Consider the following 16,258-nt stretch of genomic DNA (forward strand, 5'->3'; position numbering starts at 1 on the left):
AACATACAGAGGACCAGATGCCGACTCCGACCATTACATGGTGGGTATCAAAATGAAGCAACTGATACCTGAAAACAAAAACAAAATAAAAGAAAAGAAATGTATAAATAAACCAATTCGGTTTGCAACAAAAAAAGAGCAAGAAACATACAGAGAAACAATGGAAAGGGAACTAAAAAAGATACAAATAGAAGAACAAACGGAGAACAACAGGGAAATCATAAAGCAAGTAATGAACAAAGCAGCAAAAGAATGTAATAAACAAGAGATTAAAAAGAGGAAGGAGTGGTTCGACATAGAGTGCCAAAAAGAAATAGAACTAAGACAATCATTAAGGATGGAAATGATCAAGAAAGAAACAACAGAGACGCATGATAGATATATAGAACAAAGACAAAAAGTAAAGAGGTTGTTGAGAGAACAGAAGAGAAAACACTTAGATAATAAGCTAAAAGAAATAGAAGAGAACTACAGAAATAAAGAAATAAAAAACCTGTATCAAGGTGCCAGAAACGAAAAAAGAGGATACCAGCAAAAACCCATATTCGTTAAAAACAAAGCTGGAGATAATATAAGCGGCTAAGCAGAAATATTAGAGAGATGGAAAGAGTATTTTGACGAATTACTAAATGGCAAGAATAAGCCAAACCAAAATGAATCCATAGAAGCAGAGACAGAAAATGAACAGTTAGAAGACATAGAAGATAATCCACCGAGCAAAGAACAAATCGAGGAAATAATTAGAAATCTTAAAAACAACAAATGCCCTGGAAGCGATAACATAACAGCAGAGATGATGAAATATGGTGGAAAATTGCTGAATGATTGGATACACAAAATCATAAAAGATATATGGTTAAAAGAACGAATACCAGAGGACTGGAAGGAAGCAATTATCTGCCCATTACATAAAAAAGGCGACAAAACAGAATGCAGTAATTACAGAGGAATAGCTTTACTAAATACCGTATACAAAATCCTAGGAAAATCAATAAAAGACAAACTTGAAAAAGAAGCTGAAAATATAATAGGCGAATATCAGTGCGGATTTAGAAGAGGGAGAAGCACAACGGACCAAGTATTCGTAATCAGAGAATTACAAGCAGAAAGCTATGAACACAACCTACCAACGATAGCACTATTCATCGACTTCCAACAAGCATACGATAGAATAAAGAGGAAGAAATTAAAAGAGGCGCTTGAGGAATTGGGAGTTAACAGAAAGCTACGTAACATGATACATCTCACTCTGGAGAATACAGAAAACAGAGTCAAAATAAACAATCAATCATCAGAAAAATTTATAGTAAACGAAGGATTAAGACAGGGCGATCCTCTGTCATCTTTACTCTTCAACTTATGCCTAGAAAAAATAATGCGAGAAGCAAAAATCAATAGAGAAGGACTCATATATCAAAGAAGACACCAAGTTTTGGCGTTTGCGGATGATGTGGTGTTACTGGCAAGAGGAAAAAAAGAGCTACAGGAGATGGTACAGAGAATAGTAAAAGCAGCGAAGAAAATGGGACTATATATAAATTCAACTAAAACAAAATGTATGGAGTGGACAGATGGTCAGTTTAGGAATGGTCAAAAGTTTAAAGTAGAAGTAGAAGAAGGAACATCATACGAATTCGAAATGGTAGAAAGATTTACATACCTAGGGGCAATAATATCACGTAAACCTATCGTTAAAGAAGAAATACAAGCTAGAATAATGGCAGGCAATAGAAGTGTACATGCGCTTAATGTAATGTTGAAAAGCAAGTTTCTATCAAGAAGGGCAAAAGTACAGCTATACAAAACAACTACACAGCCAATAGTAACATACTGCAGTAAGACATGGACAATGACAAAAAATGAACAAAATTTACTGGAGATCTGGGAAAGGAAAATACTAAGGAAGATATATGGAGGAAAAATAAGGGACGGTTTATGGATAAGAAGATCAAATGATGAGTTAAAACAATTATACAACCAACCTAATATAATAGGAGTGATAAAGGCTCAGAGACTTAGATGGCGAGGTCACATTGAAAGGATGCCAAACACGAGGACTCCAAAGAAGGTACTAAACTACACTATAACTTCAAGAAAGAGAAGAGGAAGGCCGAAAAATAGATGGAAGCAAGACGTCGAAAAAGATTTGGAAAGAATGGGGCTAGAGGGCCAAAAAAGAAAAATGAGTGACAGGAAGGAATGGAGGAAAATCACATATCAAGACAGAGAAGAGCTCAGCACATAAAGAAACGTGAAAATGAAGAAAGAAAAAAAAAACAAACTTTTCAAGCCATGGGCCTCTAAGGCCTTTAGTGCTATTGTATATATATATATATATATATATATATATATATATATATATATATATATATATATATATATAAGAGAAATCTGAGAAGGGAAGAAATACCGCAAAACTAGCATGAAAGCTAGGGATGGCGGTTTTTGACAAAACACCGGTTTTCGGTTATACCGGTTTTTTTTACTTACGGTTTAACCTGGCGGTTATAACTGGCCAAAAAAACCGGTTTTTCCAAAAGCCGGTTTTCGGTTTTTTTAATCCAATAGGTTATAATGTTACATTTACAATGCACTTTAGTTTGCGATACTCTACTAGACTCGATACTCGATATCAATATGATAAAAATTAGTACTATCGAAAGAACACCAATATCAATATAAATAAAACACAATTTTTAATAAAACCATTTTAATCTATTGATTATTATATTTATTTATTATTTTATTATTATTATATATTTATTGATTTTTATTAAATATAATATAGCGTAAGATTAATATATACATATTGCAATAATATACAATTTAACCCAACCATTTCATCTTATAAAAAATTTCCCAGACTCTTTCAAATGGGAATTAAAAAGATAATATCAAGATAAATATTTTACTTAAAAATAAATTGGGCAATGCAATTTATGTTTTATTTTTCTACCATCAAAAAAATTATCATGTATTTCTTTTAACACGTTTCTTTATTTGTATAATAGGTACATTTTAACTCATTTAATACTTCTTGTATGGGTGTATCGTTTTGAAAACGTAGGGAAACCCTTGGAGATTCGTATTCGTAATCGGTAATTCAATATTCATAGTCAGAACATTATTTTGGTAATCAGAAAAAGTCATTAACCCACTTTCAATATCAAGAGTCAAGTGTGAAAAATAGATGATGTTATCACTTCTTATGTAAATATTATGATTACAAATACCTTTTCAACGAAATATTATAATAAAACTAAATTATTTCTGGCTGATGTGAGTTTGCACTTTCAGTTTGCTTCTGTACTTATAAAATAAAATTTGAATTATGGTTTTGTTTGGAATAATTACTTGAGGATAATAATTATGATTGGGATCCAAAATAATATCTAACCTAATCCTAATCACCGTAAAAACCTAAAAACCGGTTTTTACTTTAAAAAGAAAAAACCGGTTATAACCGCGACAAAAATAACAACCGGTAAAACTGGTTATTGCGAAGTAAAAAAAACGGTTTAGGTTTAAACCGGTAGGTTTTCCTATCCCTAATGAAAGCCATATAATACCTATTCACAAGAAGGGAGACAAACAAATATGTCGAAACTATAGAGGAATATCGTCAATCAATACAACATAAAAAATTATATCTATAATACTGTCTAGAAGACTAATTCCATACGCAGAGGAAATAATAAGCGACTACCAAAGCGGATTCAGACTGGGAAGGTCGACCATAGACCAGATCTTCGTCCTACGCCAAGTGTTGGAAAAAAACTGGGAATTCAACCGCGATGTATATCAAATCTTCGTGGACTTTATACAAGCTTACGATTCTGTTAGCAGAGAAGCATTGTGTGAGACTATGGTAGAAATGGGAGTGCCTGGAACGCTGGTACGATTAGCAAAGGTGAGCACGGAGAACGCTTCCGCACGAATCAGAATTTTCAGCAACACGACGGAGGAATTTCTCATCGACACCGGGCTTAGACAAGGAGATCCTCTTGCCCCCTGCTGTTTACCTTCGCACTGAAACATGCAGTAAGGATATGCTCGATAAAAACAAGTTTTTATGGAGCAGGGAACCATGTTGCCTTTTGAGCACTCCTAAAACATTCAATCTTTTAACATCGACTTGGAGTCGCTATAAATATTATATAAGTATCATGTAAACCATATTTATCGACGTTACCAATTTCATAAGGTTGCTAGTTTCATGTACTAAGCAGAACGCACTGAAGATGATCTGATCTAGATCGAAAACGTTTTGCGAATCCTTTTGGATAACTTTTAATGGTTTTTAATAAACTGTTTTATAGCATTGTACAAACGAAGTGTTTACTTCTGTATGATTTTTTATTTATGGTATACAGCCAGGGCCGGATTTAAGGGAGGGCAGGCTGGGCAGATGCCCGGGGCCCCCACATTTCGGGGTCCCCCACAAAGTCCCAAACATAAGAGATTCATTTCAACAGATATTGGCAGGAGATACAGGAACAATGTATGACAAGTATAAAATGAAGGAGCGAAGGGGTTATAATATTGCATTGTTCATGGTTATGTTTTTGACCTTCCACCGGGTGGACGTATTGCTTCGTTTGTAAATTCTTATAAAGTGATGAGAAGAGAATTTTGTGATAGGAAACATGTAGATGCAGATAGTAGGCTTATGGATCACGAAATGTCTAAAGCACACGAAAGAATTGGGCGTATTGATACTGAAGTAGCAAAACAGAACGAAGAAATAAAGAATTATTGGAAAATGGTAACTCAAAGACTAATTTTAGAGTTATAAAGTTTATTTGTGAACGAGATTTAGCATTTCGCAGCGAAAAGGAGTTGTCGAGTTCATCACAAAATGAAAATTATTTGAAAATACTCCAGTTATTAGCTGAATATGATCAATTTTTGAAGCACCATATTTTAATAAATATTCAAATCCTGGAAGCGGACATATCAACTATCTTTCATCAACCATATGTGAGGAAATTGTACATCTGATGGGTCAAAACGTATTCAATGAAGTAGCTTCAAGGATTAAGAAGTCAAAATATTATTCAGTTCATACAAATCAATTAACTGTGACATTTAGTTACATAGAAGGTTTAACTCCTGTTGAAAGGTTTACCATATTTTTGCCAAATCGCCGTCATAAAGCAGAAGATATATTTAATTATCTAATGACATTTTTGCAAGAACATGATATCGATCTGAAAAACTGCAGAAGACCGTTCTACGTTAATGCGTCAGATATCAATGGAAAATACAATGGTGTTCAGGTTGAAATTATAGAACAAAAAGGTACATATCCATACGTGGGTGTTCCGTGCTCGGTGTAGCTGCTTAAATGGATACGGCATGGGCTCCCCTACATATAAACAGCAAACCGGTTAAATCACTGGTTGGCGATCACCAACGTATCTACTATGTGGAGCTGCTACACCGAGCACGGAGCACCCACGTATGGATACGTACCTTAACATCTTGGAGTTGTGGATTCCTTGTGTCGCCCACTCTCTAAATTTAGTTTCAAAAGCTGCAACTGAGTGTTATCATGCATTAGCATAGCACCGCATTCTTTAATTTCTTAGAAGAACTAGCTTATATATATTTTTCACTTCCTCTAAATATAGATACAACTTAACAGAATGTTTTAAAGCTGCGTCTTAAAGCTACAGCAATACAGACCGTGCCAAAAATATTATTGTTCCTAAAAGAGCAAATACTACTAGATGGTCATCGAGGTAATGCCGCAAAAGAACTAGTTAAAGGTTATATTCAGATTAAAGGAGCAATATCAAAAATTTCGGACGATTATGAGCAACAATCTAAAACTCATTGCAAATGGTTTGTTGTACCTATAATCGAATGTGTTTACTGGAAACAGACAGGATATCAGGGAGGACAAACAGCACAAGTCGTATTCTTCAAGATCCAAATATTGACCTTAATTCAGGAGTGGCAGCACTTAGATCACTTATACAAATTTTACAGTCAAGACGTGACAATTTCGAAAGATATGAGAATATCGGGGAAGTTTAGAACTCAAAATTTTATCGGTATTATAGATTACGTCTAAGTCAGAGGCTTTCTGCATTCCATCCATTCCAATTTTGGATTTTTACATCATTTTGGAAAATTGGAAAATTTAACTCTGAATGAAATTGAAGCTCACTCACTAAAGCTTACCAACATTTACAGCAATGATTTAGATGAAAACTTATGTGTCTATCTGGTACAGTTTGTAAGATTCTTTAATTCGTTTAAAGAGGAAATCAGCTCATCAAATATAAGCAAAGAATTTCAAATGTACCAACTGCTAAAAAAAAAAGAATATGAATGATGCTTTTCCAAATGTTGAGGTGACACTTTGTTAATATTTAGGTCTGATGCTAACTAACTGCAGTGGTTAGAGATCATTCTTAAAATTTAAGTTAATTAAAAATCGACTTCGGTTTATGATGGGCCAAGAGTGTTAGACTCATCTCTCTACAATGAGCATTGGCCACGATGTCTAAATGCAACTTATGTCCCACATAATCAAGAAATTTTTAATTAAAATATCTCGAAAAGATCCCGGACTTTAACCATACATCTTACTATTATTTTTAGTATTTTACTGTAACAGGTTACATCTCTTGTACTTTTTATTATTTAAAATTATATTTATAAAAGTTGATCAATATTTTTTTAATGGTAGGAGGTAGGGCCCCCACACCAATTCTGCCCAGGGGCCCCCACAGGCTTAAATCCGGCTCTGTATACAGCCAGCTGCTGGGATTTTCCCATTAATTTTATAATTATTAAAATTAGTTCGTTTTGTTAGCTAACTAATTAATTTATCTATAATTTTTCTTTCAAAACAAAATAATAGCTCATCTTTGGAAACAGTACTTACAGATATCTGCAACGTCACCTAACTGTCTATAAACATTTTCCACATATCAACTGATAAAACAACAGTTCACAGAAAAATTATATACAACTGTAATTTTAGATAATCCCGAAGTGAACACGTTTCTTTTTGAACACTACCGCCGATTTCAATGTCGTAAATCATAATGTCGCTTATTTATTAATTTTGATATCCGAAATATAAGTAGGAAAGGAAGTATAAAGTTATCAAAAATTTAACGCAACTAAGCTCGTGTTCAGCCTATCCACAAGTGTAAATTGGAGACAATAAGAGGTCTTCAAAGACCAGTGGTGACTATTCGATTAATAGGTGATTTAATATAAATCGTCCGGTGTGTAAGGAAGGACATATACGGGGAAAATGAAATAAAAGTATGACCCTTTGCGGACGGACTTCATTTTGTTTATATTAGATGGTGAACAATTTGTTTTTAGGACATATTAAGGCAAAAAATAAACAAACAAAAGGTTTTTTTATATTAAATTTGTGTAATTATTATAAAAAAACGTGATACCATGTGGAACCACTAGTTCACAAACGAAAAAAATATTTAGCGTGATATGGAATGAAACAATTTTTTTAGCGTCAGATCCATCCGAAGGGATATCTCTTAGTAAATAGTGAGCGTCGTTGCTTGTTATTTTACTCAAATCAAGACGTCTTTTCATTTTGGAATTCTGTAACAAAACATACCTACTAGTTACCGATGGCCTAGTGGCAATTTATTGGAACCACCAAACAAAATATCAAAATTCACTTAGTTATAGTCGCAGTTCATAAAGTCTCAATACGGTAATATATAAATATATATATTTATCAACATATTAACATAATACATATCTTTTATCAGTAGAAGAATGTTTTTTTATTTACAGAAATAAAATAACTTCACTGTCATCCACTTGTTAGCGCGCCAAATGTATGATGTACAATTGTACAACTATGCATAATTGCTCCTAGAATTTTGTAATCTCGTGATCGGTGAAATACAAGACGTATACATTGCATTCCGTGCGGTGGTGCCAGCGTACGGTTACTCGGGCAGTAGGAAAAAATTTGTTTAAAAGTGGTTCCACCGTGGTGCCACTAGGCCACAAAGGGATAAAGAATACACCACATAACCAAATAAACGCCAGTAAGATAAAAATTAAAACAATAAAAACTTTTTTAACCTTAGAAGATTGTTAACAGTTTTTAGTGATGAATTAGACAATCTATATATATGTATAAAAGAAAGTCAAGGTTATGTTAGTTACACCATTTATAACTAGAGAACGACTGAACAGATTTTTATGAAATTTTGCATGTATATTCTAGCGGACTGGGAATAGGATAATATGGAGTTTCATACCCGTACGTCATAAGGGGGGTTCCCCCCTGATATATTTTTTTAATTTTTGGAAAACCCGTTTTTTACTATTTTTATGAGATGTAGAAGCAGAAGATACATACAATCCTAAATTTTCAATTTTCTATCTCAGACCGTTATTTTTTAATAGCCATTTAAATATTTTACATCTATATATATAAAAGAAAGTCGAGGTTATGTTAGTTACACCATTTATAACTCGAGAATGACTGAACAGATTTTTATGAAATTTTACATGTATATTCTAGCGGACTGGGAATAGGATAATATGGAGTTTCATACCCGTACGTCATAAGGGGGGTTGCCCCCTGATATATTTTTTAATTTTTGGAAAAACCGTTTTTTACTATTTTTATGAGATGTAAAAGCAAAAAATACATACAATCCTAAATTTTCAATTTTCTATCTCAGACCGTTATTTTTTAATAGCCATTTAAATATTTTACATCTATATAGATAAAAGAAAGTCGAGGTTATGTTAGTTACACCATTTATAACTTGAGAACGACTGAACAGATTTTTATGAAATTTTACATGTATATTCTAGCGGACTGGGAATAGGATAATATGGAGTTTCATACCCGTACGTCATAAGGGGGGTTGCCGCCTAATATATTTTTTTAATTTTTGGAAAAACCGTTTTTTACTATTTTTATGAGATGTAGAAGCAAAAGATACATACAATCCTAAATTTTCAATTTTTAATCTCAGACCGTTATTTTTAAATAGCCATTTAAATATTTTACATATATATAAAAATTCGCCGGTCGCAGAGTTTGTTACCATACTCCTCCGAAACGACTTGACCGATTTTTATGAAATTTTGCAGGTATATTGGACTGTACTTGGAGTAGGTTGGTGTCTATATTTCATACCCGTATGTCATTAGGGGGTTGCATATGACGTCATAGCTCTCACAATAATGACGTGAAAAATACGAAATTAAGTAGGTGTACTCCTTGCTGACCGTGTTAAAATTTTTTCTCTAAGTCAATCGGTGTCCAAAATACAATCTCTTAAGCCGTAGAAATATTCTGAGGACAGAAGAAGAACGAGCAACAAATTTCATCGAAGAAAAGTACAACTGTTTAACTTTTGGACTTAAATTGGGCAAAATATGAATTTCTTAATTTTTCGAAACTGTCAAAAAATACCTCTACCGAACTTTTCTGACGAACGGCAAGCACGAGAAAAGTTCTGAGCACACGAAAAGAACAAGCAGCAAATTATAAAATTTTATTTTATTTTAATTAATTTTGTTTCATTTTATTAAATTTTATTTAATTTAAGTATTTTATTTATTTTCGTTTATTTTATTTTATTTCATTTTATTAAATTTTAATTATTTTTATTAGATTCTATTTTTTTTAAGTTAAACTTCTTTAGGCGCGATTGAGATTGAGGGTGAATTTATATTGATCTGCGCGCATGCGCACACCGACAGTATGGTATTAGTCGTTATACGGGCTCTGATTGGGTGTTGAAATGATCTGTCAATAATAAATAATTGTTCAATATGAAGGTAAACAAATGTATAATATATTAGTTTTATTGTTGTGTGGACAGAAACAAAAAAGTTTATAATTGTAGTGACATTTAAATAGTTTTTAAAAGCAACAGGTACGTAATAATTGTAAATGTATCATAGGTACCTACCTATTTGAACCTACCAAAATACATAGTATGTAATACTTTTATTTACATAATTTGATAACCATCAAAATTTCTATCAATGTTCACCTAATATATTGTTTTCTTACTCTATGTTTTGTTGTATTTTTTCAATTCTAAATCATTTCAATTCAAAATCAAAATAATTTAATTTAATTCAAAAAAGACAAAAGCTTAATCCATTTAGTTAGTCGATCTTCGCACATAATGACACATTGCCTCCGTGGCGAAGCGTTTAAGGCGAATGAACCCCAATATACCAACCGCGCTGATAGCTGGTTCGAATCCCAATAAAAACTTTTATTTTTTTTATTTTTTTTTTATACATTTTATGATTGTAAGTATATTTAATTTATAATTTTATTTTCAGAAAACACGTATTTAGTTAAAAAAATTTTCGACAATTAACCTTTAACTACCCGCGCATCAAGTTATAACATAACTACACGCGTGGCGTACTTTATACGCCACAAGAAAATATACTTAAAAACAGCGGATTTGTTTATTTTTTTTTTTTGGAAAAGTACACTTAATTGTTTGTTATAAACCTTATTAGGCATCAGTAAATACTTGGAGTTCCTTCTCAGTAAGCCAATTGGGATTTATAACTGGAATCATGGAAAACTGGAGTTGATGATAAATAAAATTACTAATAAAAATTTTTTGAAATGTGATTTTTTTACAGGAGAAAAAGTATTGTTTATAAAGAAAAATATATTTTGTGCCATAATGACTAAAAAACAGTTGAAATATGTACCTATATTACAACTTATATTAATACAATCGTGGCGTATACTGTCCACCACCGGAAACAACAAATAATAAACTGTAAATTACGATCTTCCCAGAACGCCGATTATAACGAAACTAAAACCAAATTGTAAAGCACATTCCAGTGATAGGTTAGAGAGAAAAACAAGGTCAAAAATTAAATTTTTAAATACATTTGCAGTAGAATTCTTATATTTGGCGTACAAAATACGCCAGCGCGTGTAGTTAAAAGTTAATGTTCAGAAATCATTTGTGGCATTTTTAATGTGTTTGTGTTTGTTTTATTCTTTTATTATTTTAATTTTTGGCACTAATTTAATAAAAATGTTTGAGAAGTAGTAAGTATAAATTAGTCTAATATTTAAATAAAATATAAATAAAAGTATATTAATTTCGTTTAAATCATATAATAGAAGTATAACTTCTTACGTGCGTACAAAGTACACACACATTCTTTTTTAATTTTTATTTTATTTTGATTAATTAACACCTATATCGTTGGACAACCCCGTACCCAATTATAAATACAGGGTTCTTTGAATGTAAATAAAATAAAGCTGTTATATTCATTATAAGATAAACAAATTTAAGATTGCAACTGTTCCACTGCAAACTTTATTTTGTTACTTCTAAGCTTTATTACTTCAAACATCATGTGTAATTCATTAAAAATAATAATAAAAACTCATTCACATCGAGCAGTTTTCAGTTTTTGTTTATTAATTACGAATTTCTTTTGTTTATTTTAGGTTTATTGTTTGCAAAAGTTTGTTTTTATCTATTGAGGCAGTAGGAAGTCTGCCTGGTCAGCTAGTTTTACAATAAAAGAAATACAATTTTCTGTATGGTTACTAGCTGACGAGATAGCAGCCTTTTCTGTAAGTACCTACCACCCCCCCTCCCGCCACCATTTGAGACCTAAGACCTAAAAAATTTGACATTTCAATGGACTACAATCCAATTTGCCACAGTACAAGCGGTTGATAATAGAAGACTTTCGAAAAAAGATATTACATGTGGTTATACCTATCGATAGATCCTGAAGTTATCTTTTTATAAACTTTACTTAGCCACTTCCGTGATGAATATATGTATTTTCTCTCCGTCTACCGTCTAGATTTATTTGGTTTCTCCGAACCTAACAATTGTACAGTCGGAAAAATGAAAGAATACCCATGAACGAACATATAAAACACGCTGTATTTTCCTGTCACCGTGTCACACAAAAAATTGGCCAGCGCAAGTACCGGGTGTCCCAATAAGAATGGCTCTCGGCCATATCTCAGGAACCGTTTATAGTAGAGCTTTGAAATAAAAAATTTTATAACAAAAGTTGCCTCAGGAAAAGCCTGGAAATTATTTTCATAATTGTGGGACTACCGCTAGAGGGCGTAATTGAATATCAAAAATTAAAAAATCTAAATTTTACAAAATTTTCCTAATGAAGGGGCACTGGAAATCCGATCGTCGTATTCTTCATAAAATTCTGCGCATATTTGATTTGACAAGTTTAGGTCTACCTTTGGAAATAAGAGGTGGGGGTGAGTGGGAACCTTGTTATGAAAAACTGGCTGTGAGTCCGTTCTGCTTAATCAAATTTTGCAAACTTGGTCTTGTTGAAGACAGATCTTTTTCGTCAATGTAAAAGTTATGATTTCGAACCAACTTACTGAGTAATATGCCAGCTAGAAGGCGTTATTTAATTTTTTTCAGAAATCTAGTGTTCCTTGGAAAATATTAAATACAAACATGCATTTTTAATACCATATTACAAAATTAGACAAAATTAGCAACAGAATAGCGAAAACCGAATGTTAATACCTTTTTTCTATCTCGAGATATCTTACAAAACGTGTAAATTTAAAAACATAACTGTTACTGTCACCGGTAAACGAAATTCATTAAAAGTAGTGTGCTATGGAAACAACAAAGAAACATTTTCCAGCTGTCAACGTATATTAGGTCTTTTCAACGCTTCTCATATGTTTCGAGCCTCGTTCATATCTCGTATGTTAATATTATACATGGATTATACGGCATATGACAGAGGCTCGAAACAAATGAGAAGCGTTGAAAAGCTCTATTACAAAGAAATAAAAACAACTATTTAGTGATGACATAAACGTTCAAATTTTTGGCCATCATTTTCGTTGCAAACATTTACTCTTTCAAGAGTAGATTGAACAGCAGTCTCAATTTCTGCCCTCGATATGCTTTGAATGGCGTTTAGTATTCTCTGGATAATGTATTCTAGAGTAGTGTATGATGGGCAACAATTTGAATATTTAGGTCGTCACTAAGTAGTTCTTTTTGTTCTGTGTTATATTTAGTTTTAATAGTATTGTTTCTCTTTATATTGTTGTTTTAATTAATTAAATTTTTATACGTTGACATCTGGAAAATGTTATTTTGTTTTTTTCCACAGCCCACTACTTTTCATTAACTTAGTTTACCGGTGATAGTAACAGTTATGTATAAAATTTACACGTTTCTCGAGATATCTTGAGATAGAAAAAAGGTATCGACATGCGGTTTTCGCTATTCTATTGCTACTTTAATCTAATTTTATAAAGTATGATTAAAAATGCATACTTGTATTTAATATTTTCCAAAGAAAACTAGATTTCTGAAAAAAATTAAATAACGCCTCCCAGCTGGCTTATTACTTATTAGGATGGTTCAAAATTACCACGCTTATATTAAAGAAAAAGATCTGTCTTCAACAAGATCCAGTTTTCAAAATTTTATTTAGCAGAACCGGACTTACAGCCATTTTTTCATAACAAGGTTCCCACTCACCCCCACCTCTTATTTGCAAAGGTAGAGTTAAACTTGTTAAATCAAATATGCGCAGAATTTCATGAAGAATACCATAATCGGATTTCCAGTGCCCCTTCATTACGAAAATTTTGTAAAATTTAGATTTTTTTATTTTTGATATTCAATTACGCCCTCTAGCGGTGGACCCACAATTATGAAAATAATTACCAAGCTTTTCCTGAGGCAACTTTTGTTATAAAATTTTTTATTTCAAAGCTCTACTATAAACGGTTCCTGAGATATGGCCGACAGCCATTCTTATTGGGACACCCGGTACATGTAATAATTATTATTACATGCACTTGCGCTGGGAAGTTTTTTTTGTGACACGGTGACAGGAAAATACAGCGTGTTTTATATGTTCGTTTATGGGTATTCTTTCATTTTTGCGACTGCATAAATGCTATTTAATTAGTTTTGGAGTATATCTCATTTAAAGACGAATTTAATATGCCCCTAATATCTGTTACAAAATTTTTGCTATGGAACCCTACTACCTTCTAGGGACTAGGGACATAATAAAATATCTGGGAAAATAGAACCTCATTACCTAACTCCTCTTCTAAGCCTGTTTTACATTTTAATTGGCGGTCTTTTAATCGGCGGATTTTTAATCGTATTTTCTGATGTTTTTACTTTTATTAGTGATCAATCATGAATAAAAAAATTATCAAATTATTTATTAAGTACTAATAAGTTAATAGGTTGATAACAATTAACGATTCCTTAAAATTTTGGTCAAAGTAGTTTCCTAAAACTACACCAAATCGTTTAAAAAATGAATATGACAATATCATGACGACCTTAATAATGTTAAATTTCAAATGCTATTAAAATCGTTACCATAAAATTCCAATTAAAACAATCAATATATATGATTAAAGTTTTCTAATGTTTTCTCAAAAAAATATTACCATTGCTGGTTTTTCTATGTATAATCCCAATAAATACTAATTTTTTAAATATTAATGAGAAATATTATTTTCCAATTAGGTATAATAAAAATTTTTAAAATGTAATAAAAATCATAATAAAAAATTAAATAATATTCTAATAAAAAAATGTATTCATTTTATTAAAATCTTCTCCATTTTTAAATTGAAACATTACGAGTAATTAAACGGGCTATACAAGGTGTCCCAAAAGTAGCGGAACGGTCGAATGTTTCGCGAAATAAACATCGAATCGAAAAACTGAAAAATACGTATTAAATAATTTTTGAGAAATCTATCATCCGACGCCCTGAAGGGCACTAAGGATTATGAGAAAGAAGAAGAAGAGAAATCTATCGAATGACACCAAACACGACCCCACGCTTTGTCACCTGGAGGTGGGGTGGGGGTAACTTTAAAATTTTAAATGGAAACCCCCAGTAGTACATTCTTTCACGGTTTTTGCTCTAAATTTTAAAGAATCGCTTGGATTGACATGAAATTTTGCATACACATAGCTTACATGTCAAAGAAAAAAAGTGATATTGTGCCGATGTGTGCTTTTGCCCTGGGGCTGACTTTCACCCCCTCTTGGGGGTGAAAAAATATATGTCCAAAATAAGTCCATAAATGGGTAAACTGACTAATTTTAAGTAACTTTTGTTCTATAGAGCTTTTTCGCCAAGTTAACACTTTTCGAGTTATTTGCGAGTGAATATGTTCATTTTTCAACAAAATAACCACATTTTTAGACGGTTTTTCGAAAATAACTCAAGAAGTAAGTATTTCGTCGAAAAAACTTACTTAAAAAAAATAGCCTGTAAGAAAGTAAAAAAAAATGGTGTACGCGTTAGGTCTCTGGACGTCGTAGAACCAGAGTTATAGCCAATAAAAAATAGATTTATATTCACCAAATTTCAAATAGAATATTTCGACGTGAAATATCCAAAATAATATGCACTTTTTGGGAAAACCCATTATAACGTTTTTAAAGTGTTTAAAAAAAGTTGTTTTTTATAAAAAGGTTCTAGCATTAAATTTAAGCAAGTTACGCTCAAAATAAAGTTGGTCCCTTTTGTTTTGGCAAAAAAAATCAGGAAGACCATCCCCTAATTAGCAACATAAATGAAATTAATCGTTGCTGCTCCACAAATTGTTTTACTTATGTTGTGTTTATATGATCTGCAAGTTTCATCGATTCGAAAAGCTTATTTTTAAAAAAATTTGATTTTAAAGTAAAATCTTTAAAAATTTTATTTTTGAAAAATATGCTTTTTTTCAAAATGACTTAAAAATTTTTAGAGATACCAAAAATCTCAAAAAATAGAAAAGTCAGCATTGCTTTACTGAATATCAAGTATCTTTTTGTTTTTCTGTTAGACAAAAATTGATTAAGATTTGGTGTTTCTAAATTTGCATACATTCGTGATCAGTGACTCGTTCAACCACTTTTAACTACATCCCTTTCAAAAATAAGGACTTTGAACCGATGAAACTTATAGATCGTATAAACAATACATACACGAGTCAAGAAACTTGTAAAGTCGTAAAGATTAAGTTCATTTGAGATATTAATTAGGGGGTGATTTTCCCGATTTTTTTACAAAAAAAAAGGACTAACTTTATTTTGAGCGTAATTTGTTTACTTTTGACGCTAGAAATTTTTTTTATAAAACAAAAATGAAGCCTTTTTTAAACACTTTAAATAAGTTGTAATGAGTTTTCCCCGAAATGTGCTTCATTTTTGGTTATTTCACGTTAAAATATTCCATTTGGAAT

The 16,258-nt window shown here is 31.8% G+C and overlaps 2 protein-coding genes across 4 annotated transcripts in view; both read right to left on the reverse strand.

Moving 5' to 3' along the window:
* LOC114337834 (neuroglobin-like) overlaps positions 1–16,258 on the reverse strand; it is a 115,947-nt gene that overhangs the window by 90,793 nt on the left and 8,896 nt on the right. The window contains exon 1 of one of the 3 annotated variants that reach the window (XM_050658613.1): positions 6,899–7,157. The exons of the other annotated variants lie outside the window; for them this stretch is intronic. The gene's annotated coding sequence lies outside the window, so the exon portion shown is untranslated. Of the gene's footprint in view, positions 1–6,898; positions 7,158–16,258 lie in introns of those variants that run through there. 3 annotated transcript variants of the gene reach the window in all.
* Positions 1–16,258, reverse strand: part of LOC114337832 (cytoglobin-1) — a 169,892-nt gene that overhangs the window by 47,561 nt on the left and 106,073 nt on the right. The window lies entirely within an intron of this gene.

Source organism: Diabrotica virgifera, chromosome 8 (assembly GCF_917563875.1).
Source record: "Diabrotica virgifera virgifera chromosome 8, PGI_DIABVI_V3a".
Lineage (NCBI taxonomy): Eukaryota > Metazoa > Arthropoda > Insecta > Coleoptera > Chrysomelidae > Diabrotica > Diabrotica virgifera.